This window comes from Ornithodoros turicata, chromosome 7, assembly GCF_037126465.1.
Source record: "Ornithodoros turicata isolate Travis chromosome 7, ASM3712646v1, whole genome shotgun sequence".
Taxonomy (NCBI): Eukaryota; Metazoa; Arthropoda; class Arachnida; order Ixodida; family Argasidae; genus Ornithodoros; species Ornithodoros turicata.
The window spans coordinates 14,558,790-14,571,715 of record NC_088207.1 but is presented as its reverse complement, the minus strand read 5'-3'; the positions used below and the strand labels follow the sequence as shown (position 1 = coordinate 14,571,715).

The window sequence follows — 12,926 nt, the reverse complement described above, 5'->3', positions numbered from 1 at the left end:
GTATCGTCAACGTAACGTTTATAAAATTTAACAGTGGCGTTGTCAGGATTAAAAACTTGCTCTTCAAATCCTGACAACGCCACGTATGTTAGGGTGAAGGCTGTTAAGTAACGTATGAAATGAAGCGACATCCTCGCGTTTCAAAACAACAAAAGTATCGTCAACGTAACGTTTATAAAATTTAACAGTGGCGTTGTCAGGATTAAAAACTTGCTCTTCAAATCCTGGCAACGCCACTGTATGTTAGGGTGAAGGCTGTTAAGTAACGTATGAAATGAAGTGACATCCTCGCGTTTTAAAACAACAAAAGCATCGTCAACGTAACGTTTACAAAATTTAACAGTGGCGTTGTCGGGATTAAAAACTTGCTCTTCAAATCCCGACAACGCGACTGTGTGTTAGGGCGAAGGCTGTTAAGTAGCGTATGAAATGAAGTGACATCCTCGCGTTTTAAAACAACAAAAGTATCGGCAACGTAATGTTGATAAAATTTAACAGTGGCGTTGTCAGGATTAAAAACTTGCTCTTCAAATCCTGACAACGCCACTGTATGTTAGGGTGAAGGCTGTTAAGTAACGTATGAAATGAAGCGACATCCTCGCGTTTTAAAACAACAAAAGCATCGTCAACGTAACGTTTATAAAATTGAACAGTGGAGTTGTCAGGATTAAAAACTTGCTCTTCAAATCCTGACAACGCCACTGTATGTTAGTGTGAAGCTTGTTAAGTAACGTATGAAATGAAATGACATCCTCGCGTTTCAAAACAACAAAAGTATCGTCAACGTAACGTTTATAAAATTTAACAGTGGCGTTGTCAGGATTAAAAACTTGCTCTTCAAATCCTGACAACGCCACTGTATGTTAGGGTGAAGGCTGTTAAGTAACGTATGAAATGAAGTGACATCCTCGCGTTTTAAAACAACAAAAGCATCGTCAACGTAACGTTTATAAAATTCAACAGTGGCGTTGTCAGGATTAAAAACTTGCTCTTCAAAACCTGACAACGACACTGTATGTTAGGGTGAAGGCTGTTAAGTAACGTATGAAATGAAGTGACATCCTCGCGTTTTGAAACAACAAAGGTATCGTCAACGTAACGTTTATAAAATTTAACAGTGGCGTTGTCAGGATTAAAAACTTGCTCTTCAAATCCTGACAGCGCCACTGTATGTTAGAGTGAAGGCTGTTAAGTAACGTATGAAATAAGAGACATCCTCGCGTTTTAAAACAACAAAAGTATCGTCAACGTAACGTTTATAAAATTTAACAGTGGCGTTGTCAGGATTAAAAACTTGCTCTTCAAATCCTGACAACGCCACTGTATGTTAGGGTGAAGGCTGTTAAGTAACGTATGAAATGAAGTGACATCCTCGCGTTTTAAAACAACAAAAGCATCGTCAACGTAACGTTTACAAAATTTAACAGTGGCGTTGTCGGGATTAAAAACTTGCTCTTCAAATGCCGACAACGCGACTGTGTGTTAGGGCGAAGGCTGTTAAGTAGCGTATGAAATGAAGTGACATCCTCGCGTTTTAAAACAACAAAAGTATCGTCAACGTAACGTTTATAAAATTTAACAGTGGCGTTGTCAGGATTAAAAACTTGCTCTTCAAATCCTGACAACGCCACTGTATGTTAGGGTGAAGGCTGTTAAGTAACGTATGAAATGAAGCCACATCCTCGCGTTTTAAAACAACAAAAGCATCGTCAACGTAACGTTTATATAATTTAACAGTGGCGTTGTCAGGATTAAAAACTTGCTCTTCAAATCCTGACAACGCCACTGTATGTTAGGGTGAAGGCTGTTAAGTAACGTATGAAATGAAGTGACATCCTCGCGTTTTAAAACAGCAAAAGTATCGTCAACGTAACGTTTATAAAATTTAACAGTGGCGTTGTCAGGATTAAAAACATGGTCTTCAAATCCTGACAACGCCACTGTATGTTAGGGTGAAGGCTGTTAAGTAACGTATGAAATGAAGCGACATCCTCGCGTTTTAAAACAACAAAAGCATCGTCAACGTAACGTTTATACAGGGTGTCCCAGAAAACGTGTCATTGAATTATAATTAAAAAAACTACACGACCTAGAGCCATGCGGTCAATGGCATTTGTTCTTACTGGGTTTTTGCCACCTCCTCATGTGAAGGTCGTGTAACGTAAGTTTAATTATGTAAACTTTTGCGAGCTTAAGTCGGAAATTTGCCTAGTAAAGGTCACTTTTTTACCTCACCAATGTGAAGAGCGTGTCTAATTTAGTCAAATTAATGGTAATTGACAGGGATATTCAGCAGCTATCCCATCGAAAAAAATAGCCGAACATCATGCTCTACGGAGGTCGCACAGAATAGCGCACGATGAATTTTTCAGCGCAATCTTTGTCAGTCCGACGAAAGGAGGTTGGAAACCCAGCCCTCCCCGACATCGCAGAAAGAGATAAAACAGGTACGGCTTATCACGTCCGACTTTCGCTGGGATAATGCTTTCCCTCTCCCAATTTTAGGAACTATTACTTTTTCTACTATCACTCTGGGGGCTGGCTTCGGAACCTCCTTTCGTCGCACTGAGAGGGATTGCGTTAAAAAAGTCATCGCGCGCTATGGTCCGGTGCTCCGAAAAGCATGATATTGGGCTATTTTTTCCGATGAGATAGCTGGTGAATATCACTGTGAATTATCATGAATTTGAGTGAATTCGGCACGCTCTTCATATTGGTGGGGTAAAAAAGTGACCTTTACTTGGCAAATTTCCGAGTTCAGTTCGCAAATATTTGCATAATTAAACTTGGTGTACACGTCATTCACATTAGGAGGTGGCAAAAACCTAATAAGAACAAATGCTGTTGACCGCATGATTCGAGGTGGCGTAGTTTTTTTATTATAATTCAATGACACGTTTTCTGGGACACCCTGTATAGTTTAACAGTGGCGTTGTCAGGATTAAAAACTTGCTCTTCAAATCCTGACAACGCCACTGTATGTTAGGGTGAAGGCTGTTAAGTAACGTATGAAATGAAATGACATCCTCGCGTTTCAAAACAACAACAGTATCGTCAACGTAACGTTTATAAAATTTAACAGTGGCGTTGTCAGGATTAAAAACTTGCTCTTCAAAACCTGACAACGACACTGTATGTTAGGGTGAAGGCTGTTAAGTAACGTATGAAATGAAGTGACATCCTCGCGTTTTGAAACAACAAAGGTATCGTCAACGTAACGTTTATAACATTTAACAGTGGCGTTGTCAGGATTAAAAACTTGCTCTTCAAATCCTGACAGCGCCACTGTATGTTAGAGTGAAGGCTGTTAAGTAACGTATGAAATAAGAGACATCCTCGCGTTTTAAAACAACAAAAGTATCGTCAACGTAACGTTTATAAAATTTAACAGTGGCGTTGTCAGGATTAAAAACTTGCTCTTCAAATCCTGACAACGCCACTGTATGTTAGGGTGAAGGCTGTTAAGTAACGTATGAAATGAAGCCACATCCTCGCGTTTTAAAACAACAAAAGCATCGTCAACGTAACGTTTATATAATTTAACAGTGGCGTTGTCAGGATTAAAAACTTGCTCTTCAAATCCTGACAACGCCAGTGCATGTTAGGGTGAAGGCTGTTAAGTAACGTATGAAATGAAGTGACATCCTCGCGTTTTAAAACAACAAAAGTATCGTCAACGTAACGTTTATTAAATTTAACAGTGGAGTTGTCAGGATTAAAAACTTGCTCTTCAAATCCTGACAACGCCACTGTATGTTAGGGTGAAGGCTGTTAAGTAACGTATGAAATGAAGTGACATCCTCGCGTTTTAAAACAGCAAAAGTATCGTCAACGTAACGTTTATAAAATTTAACAGTGGCGTTGTCAGGATTAAAAACATGGTCTTCAAATCCTGACAACGCCACTGTATGTTAGGGTGAAGGCTGTTAAGTAACGTATGAAATGAAGCGACATCCTCGCGTTTTAAAACAACAAAAGCATCGTCAACGTAACGTTTACAAAATTTAACAGTGGCGTTGTCGGGATTAAAAACTTGCTCTTCAAATGCCGACAACGCGACTGTGTGTTAGGGCGAAGGCTGTTAAGTAGCGTATGAAATGAAGTGACATCCTCGCGTTTTAAAACAACAAAAGTATCGTCAACGTAACGTTTATAAAATTTAACAGTGGCGTTGTCAGGATTAAAAACTTGCTCTTCAAATCCTGACAACGCCACTGTATGTTAGGGTGAAGGCTGTTAAGTAACGTATGAAATGAAGCCACATCCTCGCGTTTTAAAACAACAAAAGCATCGTCAACGTAACGTTTATATAATTTAACAGTGGCGTTGTCAGGATTAAAAACTTGCTCTTCAAATCCTGACAACGCCACTGTATGTTAGGGTGAAGGCTGTTAAGTAACGTATGAAATGAAGTGACATCCTCGCGTTTTAAAACAGCAAAAGTATCGTCAACGTAACGTTTATAAAATTTAACAGTGGCGTTGTCAGGATTAAAAACATGGTCTTCAAATCCTGACAACGCCACTGTATGTTAGGGTGAAGGCTGTTAAGTAACGTATGAAATGAAGCGACATCCTCGCGTTTTAAAACAACAAAAGCATCGTCAACGTAACGTTTATACAGGGTGTCCCAGAAAACGTGTCATTGAATTATAATTAAAAAAACTACACGACCTAGAGCCATGCGGTCAATGGCATTTGTTCTTACTGGGTTTTTGCCACCTCCTCATGTGAAGGTCGTGTAACGTAAGTTTAATTATGTAAACTTTTGCGAGCTTAAGTCGGAAATTTGCCTAGTAAAGGTCACTTTTTTACCTCACCAATGTGAAGAGCGTGTCTAATTTAGTCAAATTAATGGTAATTGACAGGGATATTCAGCAGCTATCCCATCGAAAAAAATAGCCGAACATCATGCTCTACGGAGGTCGCACAGAATAGCGCACGATGAATTTTTCAGCGCAATCTTTGTCAGTCCGACGAAAGGAGGTTGGAAACCCAGCCCTCCCCGACATCGCAGAAAGAGATAAAACAGGTACGGCTTATCACGTCCGACTTTCGCTGGGATAATGCTTTCCCTCTCCCAATTTTAGGAACTATTACTTTTTCTACTATCACTCTGGGGGCTGGCTTCGGAACCTCCTTTCGTCGCACTGAGAGGGATTGCGTTAAAAAAGTCATCGCGCGCTATGGTCCGGTGCTCCGAAAAGCATGATATTGGGCTATTTTTTCCGATGAGATAGCTGGTGAATATCACTGTGAATTATCATGAATTTGAGTGAATTCGGCACGCTCTTCATATTGGTGGGGTAAAAAAGTGACCTTTACTTGGCAAATTTCCGAGTTCAGTTCGCAAATATTTGCATAATTAAACTTGGTGTACACGTCATTCACATTAGGAGGTGGCAAAAACCTAATAAGAACAAATGCTGTTGACCGCATGATTCGAGGTGGCGTAGTTTTTTTATTATAATTCAATGACACGTTTTCTGGGACACCCTGTATAGTTTAACAGTGGCGTTGTCAGGATTAAAAACTTGCTCTTCAAATCCTGACAACGCCACTGTATGTTAGGGTGAAGGCTGTTAAGTAACGTATGAAATGAAATGACATCCTCGCGTTTCAAAACAACAACAGTATCGTCAACGTAACGTTTATAAAATTTAACAGTGGCGTTGTCAGGATTAAAAACTTGCTCTTCAAAACCTGACAACGACACTGTATGTTAGGGTGAAGGCTGTTAAGTAACGTATGAAATGAAGTGACATCCTCGCGTTTTGAAACAACAAAGGTATCGTCAACGTAACGTTTATAACATTTAACAGTGGCGTTGTCAGGATTAAAAACTTGCTCTTCAAATCCTGACAGCGCCACTGTATGTTAGAGTGAAGGCTGTTAAGTAACGTATGAAATAAGAGACATCCTCGCGTTTTAAAACAACAAAAGTATCGTCAACGTAACGTTTATAAAATTTAACAGTGGCGTTGTCAGGATTAAAAACTTGCTCTTCAAATCCTGACAACGCCACTGTATGTTAGGGTGAAGGCTGTTAAGTAACGTATGAAATGAAGCCACATCCTCGCGTTTTAAAACAACAAAAGCATCGTCAACGTAACGTTTATATAATTTAACAGTGGCGTTGTCAGGATTAAAAACTTGCTCTTCAAATCCTGACAACGCCAGTGCATGTTAGGGTGAAGGCTGTTAAGTAACGTATGAAATGAAGTGACATCCTCGCGTTTTAAAACAACAAAAGTATCGTCAACGTAACGTTTATTAAATTTAACAGTGGAGTTGTCAGGATTAAAAACTTGCTCTTCAAATCCTGACAACGCCACTGTATGTTAGGGTGAAGGCTGTTAAGTAACGTATGAAATGAAGTGACATCCTCGCGTTTTAAAACAGCAAAAGTATCGTCAACGTAACGTTTATAAAATTTAACAGTGGCGTTGTCAGGATTAAAAACATGGTCTTCAAATCCTGACAACGCCACTGTATGTTAGGGTGAAGGCTGTTAAGTAACGTATGAAATGAAGCGACATCCTCGCGTTTTAAAACAACAAAAGCATCGTCAACGTAACGTTTATACAGGGTGTCCCAGAAAACGTGTCATTGAATTATAATAAAAAAACTACACGACCTAGAGCCATGCGGTCAATGGCATTTGTTCTTACTGGGTTTTTGCCACCTCCTCATGTGAAGGTCGTGTAACGTAAGTTTAATTATGTAAACTTTTGCGAGCTTAAGTCGGAAATTTGCCTAGTAAAGGTCACTTTTTTACCTCACCAATGTGAAGAGCGTGTCTAATTTAGTCAAATTAATGGTAATTGACAGGGATATTCAGCAGCTATCCCATCGAAAAAAATAGCCGAACATCATGCTCTACGGAGGTCGCACAGAATAGCGCACGATGAATTTTTCAGCGCAATCTTTGTCAGTCCGACGAAAGGAGGTTGGAAACCCAGCCCTCCCCGACATCGCAGAAAGAGATAAAACAGGTACGGCTTATCACGTCCGACTTTCGCTGGGATAATGCTTTCCCTCTCCCAATTTTAGGAACTATTACTTTTTCTACTATCACTCTGGGGGCTGGCTTCGGAACCTCCTTTCGTCGCACTGAGAGGGATTGCGTTAAAAAAGTCATCGCGCGCTATGGTCCGGTGCTCCGAAAAGCATGATATTGGGCTATTTTTTCCGATGAGATAGCTGGTGAATATCACTGTGAATTATCATGAATTTGAGTGAATTCGGCACGCTCTTCATATTGGTGGGGTAAAAAAGTGACCTTTACTTGGCAAATTTCCGAGTTCAGTTCGCAAATATTTGCATAATTAAACTTGGTGTACACGTCATTCACATTAGGAGGTGGCAAAAACCTAATAAGAACAAATGCTGTTGACCGCATGATTCGAGGTGGCGTAGTTTTTTTATTATAATTCAATGACACGTTTTCTGGGACACCCTGTATAGTTTAACAGTGGCGTTGTCAGGATTAAAAACTTGCTCTTCAAATCCTGACAACGCCACTGTATGTTAGGGTGAAGGCTGTTAAGTAACGTATGAAATGAAATGACATCCTCGCGTTTCAAAACAACAACAGTATCGTCAACGTAACGTTTATAAAATTTAACAGTGGCGTTGTCAGGATTAAAAACTTGCTCTTCAAAACCTGACAACGACACTGTATGTTAGGGTGAAGGCTGTTAAGTAACGTATGAAATGAAGTGACATCCTCGCGTTTTGAAACAACAAAGGTATCGTCAACGTAACGTTTATAACATTTAACAGTGGCGTTGTCAGGATTAAAAACTTGCTCTTCAAATCCTGACAGCGCCACTGTATGTTAGAGTGAAGGCTGTTAAGTAACGTATGAAATAAGAGACATCCTCGCGTTTTAAAACAACAAAAGTATCGTCAACGTAACGTTTATAAAATTTAACAGTGGCGTTGTCAGGATTAAAAACTTGCTCTTCAAATCCTGACAACGCCACTGTATGTTAGGGTGAAGGCTGTTAAGTAACGTATGAAATGAAGCCACATCCTCGCGTTTTAAAACAACAAAAGCATCGTCAACGTAACGTTTATATAATTTAACAGTGGCGTTGTCAGGATTAAAAACTTGCTCTTCAAATCCTGACAACGCCAGTGCATGTTAGGGTGAAGGCTGTTAAGTAACGTATGAAATGAAGTGACATCCTCGCGTTTTAAAACAACAAAAGTATCGTCAACGTAACGTTTATTAAATTTAACAGTGGAGTTGTCAGGATTAAAAACTTGCTCTTCAAATCCTGACAACGCCACTGTATGTTAGGGTGAAGGCTGTTAAGTAACGTATGAAATGAAGTGACATCCTCGCGTTTTAAAACAGCAAAAGTATCGTCAACGTAACGTTTATAAAATTTAACAGTGGCGTTGTCAGGATTAAAAACATGGTCTTCAAATCCTGACAACGCCACTGTATGTTAGGGTGAAGGCTGTTAAGTAACGTATGAAATGAAGCGACATCCTCGCGTTTTAAAACAACAAAAGCATCGTCAACGTAACGTTTATACAGGGTGTCCCAGAAAACGTGTCATTGAATTATAATAAAAAAACTACACGACCTAGAGCCATGCGGTCAATGGCATTTGTTCTTACTGGGTTTTTGCCACCTCCTCATGTGAAGGTCGTGTAACGTAAGTTTAATTATGTAAACTTTTGCGAGCTTAAGTCGGAAATTTGCCTAGTAAAGGTCACTTTTTTACCTCACCAATGTGAAGAGCGTGTCTAATTTAGTCAAATTAATGGTAATTGACAGGGATATTCAGCAGCTATCCCATCGAAAAAAATAGCCGAACATCATGCTCTACGGAGGTCGCACAGAATAGCGCACGATGAATTTTTCAGCGCAATCTTTGTCAGTCCGACGAAAGGAGGTTGGAAACCCAGCCCTCCCCGACATCGCAGAAAGAGATAAAACAGGTACGGCTTATCACGTCCGACTTTCGCTGGGATAATGCTTTCCCTCTCCCAATTTTAGGAACTATTACTTTTTCTACTATCACTCTGGGGGCTGGCTTCGGAACCTCCTTTCGTCGCACTGAGAGGGATTGCGTTAAAAAAGTCATCGCGCGCTATGGTCCGGTGCTCCGAAAAGCATGATATTGGGCTATTTTTTCCGATGAGATAGCTGGTGAATATCACTGTGAATTATCATGAATTTGAGTGAATTCGGCACGCTCTTCATATTGGTGGGGTAAAAAAGTGACCTTTACTTGGCAAATTTCCGAGTTCAGTTCGCAAATATTTGCATAATTAAACTTGGTGTACACGTCATTCACATTAGGAGGTGGCAAAAACCTAATAAGAACAAATGCTGTTGACCGCATGATTCGAGGTGGCGTAGTTTTTTTATTATAATTCAATGACACGTTTTCTGGGACACCCTGTATAGTTTAACAGTGGCGTTGTCAGGATTAAAAACTTGCTCTTCAAATCCTGACAACGCCACTGTATGTTAGGGTGAAGGCTGTTAAGTAACGTATGAAATGAAATGACATCCTCGCGTTTCAAAACAACAACAGTATCGTCAACGTAACGTTTATAAAATTTAACAGTGGCGTTGTCAGGATTAAAAACTCGCTCTTCAAATCCTGACAACGCCACTGTATGTTAGGGTGAAGGCTGTTAAGTAACGTATGAAATGAAGTGACATCCTCGCGTTTTAAAACAACAAAAGCATCGTCAACGTAACGTTGATAAAATTTAACAGTGGAGTTGTCAGGATTAAAAACTTGCTCTTCAAAACCTGACAACGACACTGCATGTTAGAGTGAAGGCTGTTAAGTAACGTATGAAATAAGTGACATCCTCGCGTTTTAAAACAACAAAAGTATCGTCAACGTAACGTTTATAAAATTTAACAGTGGCGTTGTCAGGATTAAAAACTTGCTCTTCAAATCCTGACAGCGCCACTGTATGTTAGACTGAAGGCTGTTAAGTAACGTATGAAATAAGTGACATCCTCGCGTTTTAAAACAACAAAAGTATCGTCAACGTAACGTTTATAAAATTTAACAGTGGCGTTGTCAGGATTAAAAACTTGCTCTTCATATCCTGACAACGCCACGTATGTTAGGGTGGAGGCTGTTAAGTAACGTATGAAATGAAGTGACATCCTCGCGTTTAAAAACAACAAAAGTATCGTCAACGTAACGTTTATAAAATTTAACAGTGGCGTTGTCAGGATTAAAAACTTGCTCTTCAAATCCTGACAACGCCACTGTATGTTAGGGTGAAGGCTGTTAAAGGGACTATGAAATGATTTTTTTCTCGTTTTCATCAGAAAGTAACCCTTTTTCCGAGTCTAGAACCAAAATTTTACCTTCATCACGCGAGGAGTATTCTCGGGAGCGAATTTAAACGGAGCGGCGAAGGGAGGACAGCTGGCGCCGCGCCATGGTGAGCAGCCGAGCGGAGAGACACAGCGGGTAACTTGACGGGACCACGGCCGGCTCGGCAACACGTCATCGTGACGTGTGGCTGAGCCGAAGGATCCCGCCAGGAGCATGCGCCGTAGGATCCCACGTATGCGTTCATCGGGAGTGGAAATCTCCATGACGGCAGCTTCCGCGCGATGGTCGCAGTTTATCGCAGTCGCATCCTGTGGTTTTTGTCGACATGCCGAGACGATGTTGGATAGTTGGTTGTCCTAATTTACGTCAATACTCGCCTGGTATCCAATGTGTCATGCTTCCCACTGACGAGACGGACAGCTTTTGATGCCACGAAGCAATCGGACCGCCGGAGTGGAAAGACGATGTGGTGCCATCGACTGCTCGTGTTTTTAGCGGACATTTGCATGATCGAATTTACGAAGGGTACGCTGAATCTCTTCAACGTACTAGATAACGAGCTCTGAATCAAGGTGTAGCAACCTGCACACACCGGGGAAAGAACATCCACCTAAACGGCGCAAAGGTGTGAGTATTTTTCGTTATTGGGGCTAACAAAGGTCTCTCAGTCCGTGTGGTTCAAATGCTATCATAGATTTCAGGATTGAGTGAATGGGTTAATTAACATCTGCGTGACTCTGAACCTTGCCGCCGCTTACGGCACAGAGAGAGTAAAAAAAAAGGAAATTAGAAGTTACCGAATCTAGTCTCTAAACTCAGGTGGTGCACTGTTGATAAAAGTACACTTCGTTTAGCACGATCTTAGAAACCATACTTCAACAGAATATTTATGTAATATGTTGAACATACGTATCCGTTCTTTTCTCTTCACTCAGCTGCTTTCATGTTCACAGGTGACTTCCTCAGCGGAGCCGGAAACCCCTTAGGTGAGACAGCATAATCATTGTAACCCACTATTCAGAGCAGACAAATGCCTGTGCTCCCTCTTTCCAGATTCCTCTTTAATGCAGTGTCTTGCCTACCATTCGGGTTCTGTATATTGTTCACAAGTTTGTTTTATACCTTTTTAGTCATTTGATTTACAGTTTGCTTTATCATGTGCACAAATATGATATTGAGGGGGACATTTTCTTGTTTACACTCCTTATCTTATAACCATTGCTCAGTTAGATTACATCATTTCCATTCACCGGAACTGGCCCATGTGTATGTCAGCTGAAGTCCTTCACCACGGTAACATACCAGGACAACTCCAGCAAGTGCTCTGCAGGTCACCTCTAAATTAAAAGAACCTACCTTTGATGCACTATGTCCTTACGAGATTTTGTTCCTTCTACAACTCTGCGCTTTGTTTCGCATTATCCATATCATACCGGTGTACTGCTGTGTTCAACCAGTTCAACTTGCTCTGAGCGTCCTGCAAGGCTGTGCAGCTACTTTAGCCCTTTTTCGCTGGTAACACTGGTGCCAATACAGTTGTTAGATGAGATGTGACAGTGTAAAATAGAACATATCCTGTGTTCTATTAAAAATAAAAATTATGCATGTATAGCATATAACGTGTAGATGTAGATGTTAGGTCTTAGTTATTGTACTATTTGAGCTAAATGTCAACATTTCAGCTGTTTGAGCCTGATGCCCTCGTCCTTGACGCACATACAAGTGTGCCCATACCCTCGGAGGAGCCTGCATAGCGAGGACTCTGTCCCAGTGGCAAATGGAGCAGTTCTTTCACAAAGAAAGCAGATTTCCGCCAGAAGACCAACAAGCAGTTTTCTTGAAATAGTACCAATTACTTGTCGTTTTTCTAATTGCAAAATATTGGGCATGCTACGTCAGTACTGGGGTTTTTTTGCTTCTTTCCAGTTACCTCAACTGGTGACTTCAAGCTTACGTAACACAATAATATAAGAGGGCATGAAGCAGGCGAACTGGTGTCGTGAGATTGTGTCCCCCAGTCTTAGGGATGTATTACACAGCACTGGAAACATGGTTGAACAATAAATTTGTTAAACGACAAACACTTGTCAGATGTGCAGAGTACTCTTACACAATACGCTACAGCTGAGCTTTGTAGTCATGGTGGTTGGCAATGCTAAATGTTCAGATTTACGACGTGCTCAACATTGAATACAGAATACGTGATGTGCAAATAAATGATTGCATGAAACATAATCTTAGGCAAACAAGAAGTGCTTCGGCGGAAGGAAATACAGCCATCTGTAGAACAATAACTTTAGAGTAAATAAAAATCGCTTGAAGGCGCGAAGCTGCTTTGAATAATAACAGTAATGATGACGAAGAACACGAGTTGAAACAAAGTAAAACAAAACATTAGACCACCCAGTCTTTTACGATAATTTGTGCAAACAAATTGAGCAACAAAGGGGGCATCTTCCAAATATCACAGTCACACACACAAATCACTTCCAAATATCACAGTCACAACGCACTTCCTTTGTTGTCGGATTGTCAACACGTAAACATAACTGCAACTGACGTAAATATAACTGCAACGCCAAGCAACCACCAGAGA

General features: G+C 40.6%; 1 long non-coding RNA gene across 1 annotated transcript; it reads left to right on the top strand.

Moving 5' to 3' along the window:
- The first annotated feature begins 10,891 nt into the window (after positions 1 to 10,891).
- Positions 10,892 to 12,357, top strand: LOC135399569 (uncharacterized). The gene is made up of 3 exons (XR_010424343.1): positions 10,892 to 10,957; positions 11,266 to 11,316; positions 12,013 to 12,357. It is a non-coding gene; the product is annotated as an uncharacterized LOC135399569 (long non-coding RNA).
- Positions 12,358 to 12,926: the final 569 nt, after the last annotated feature.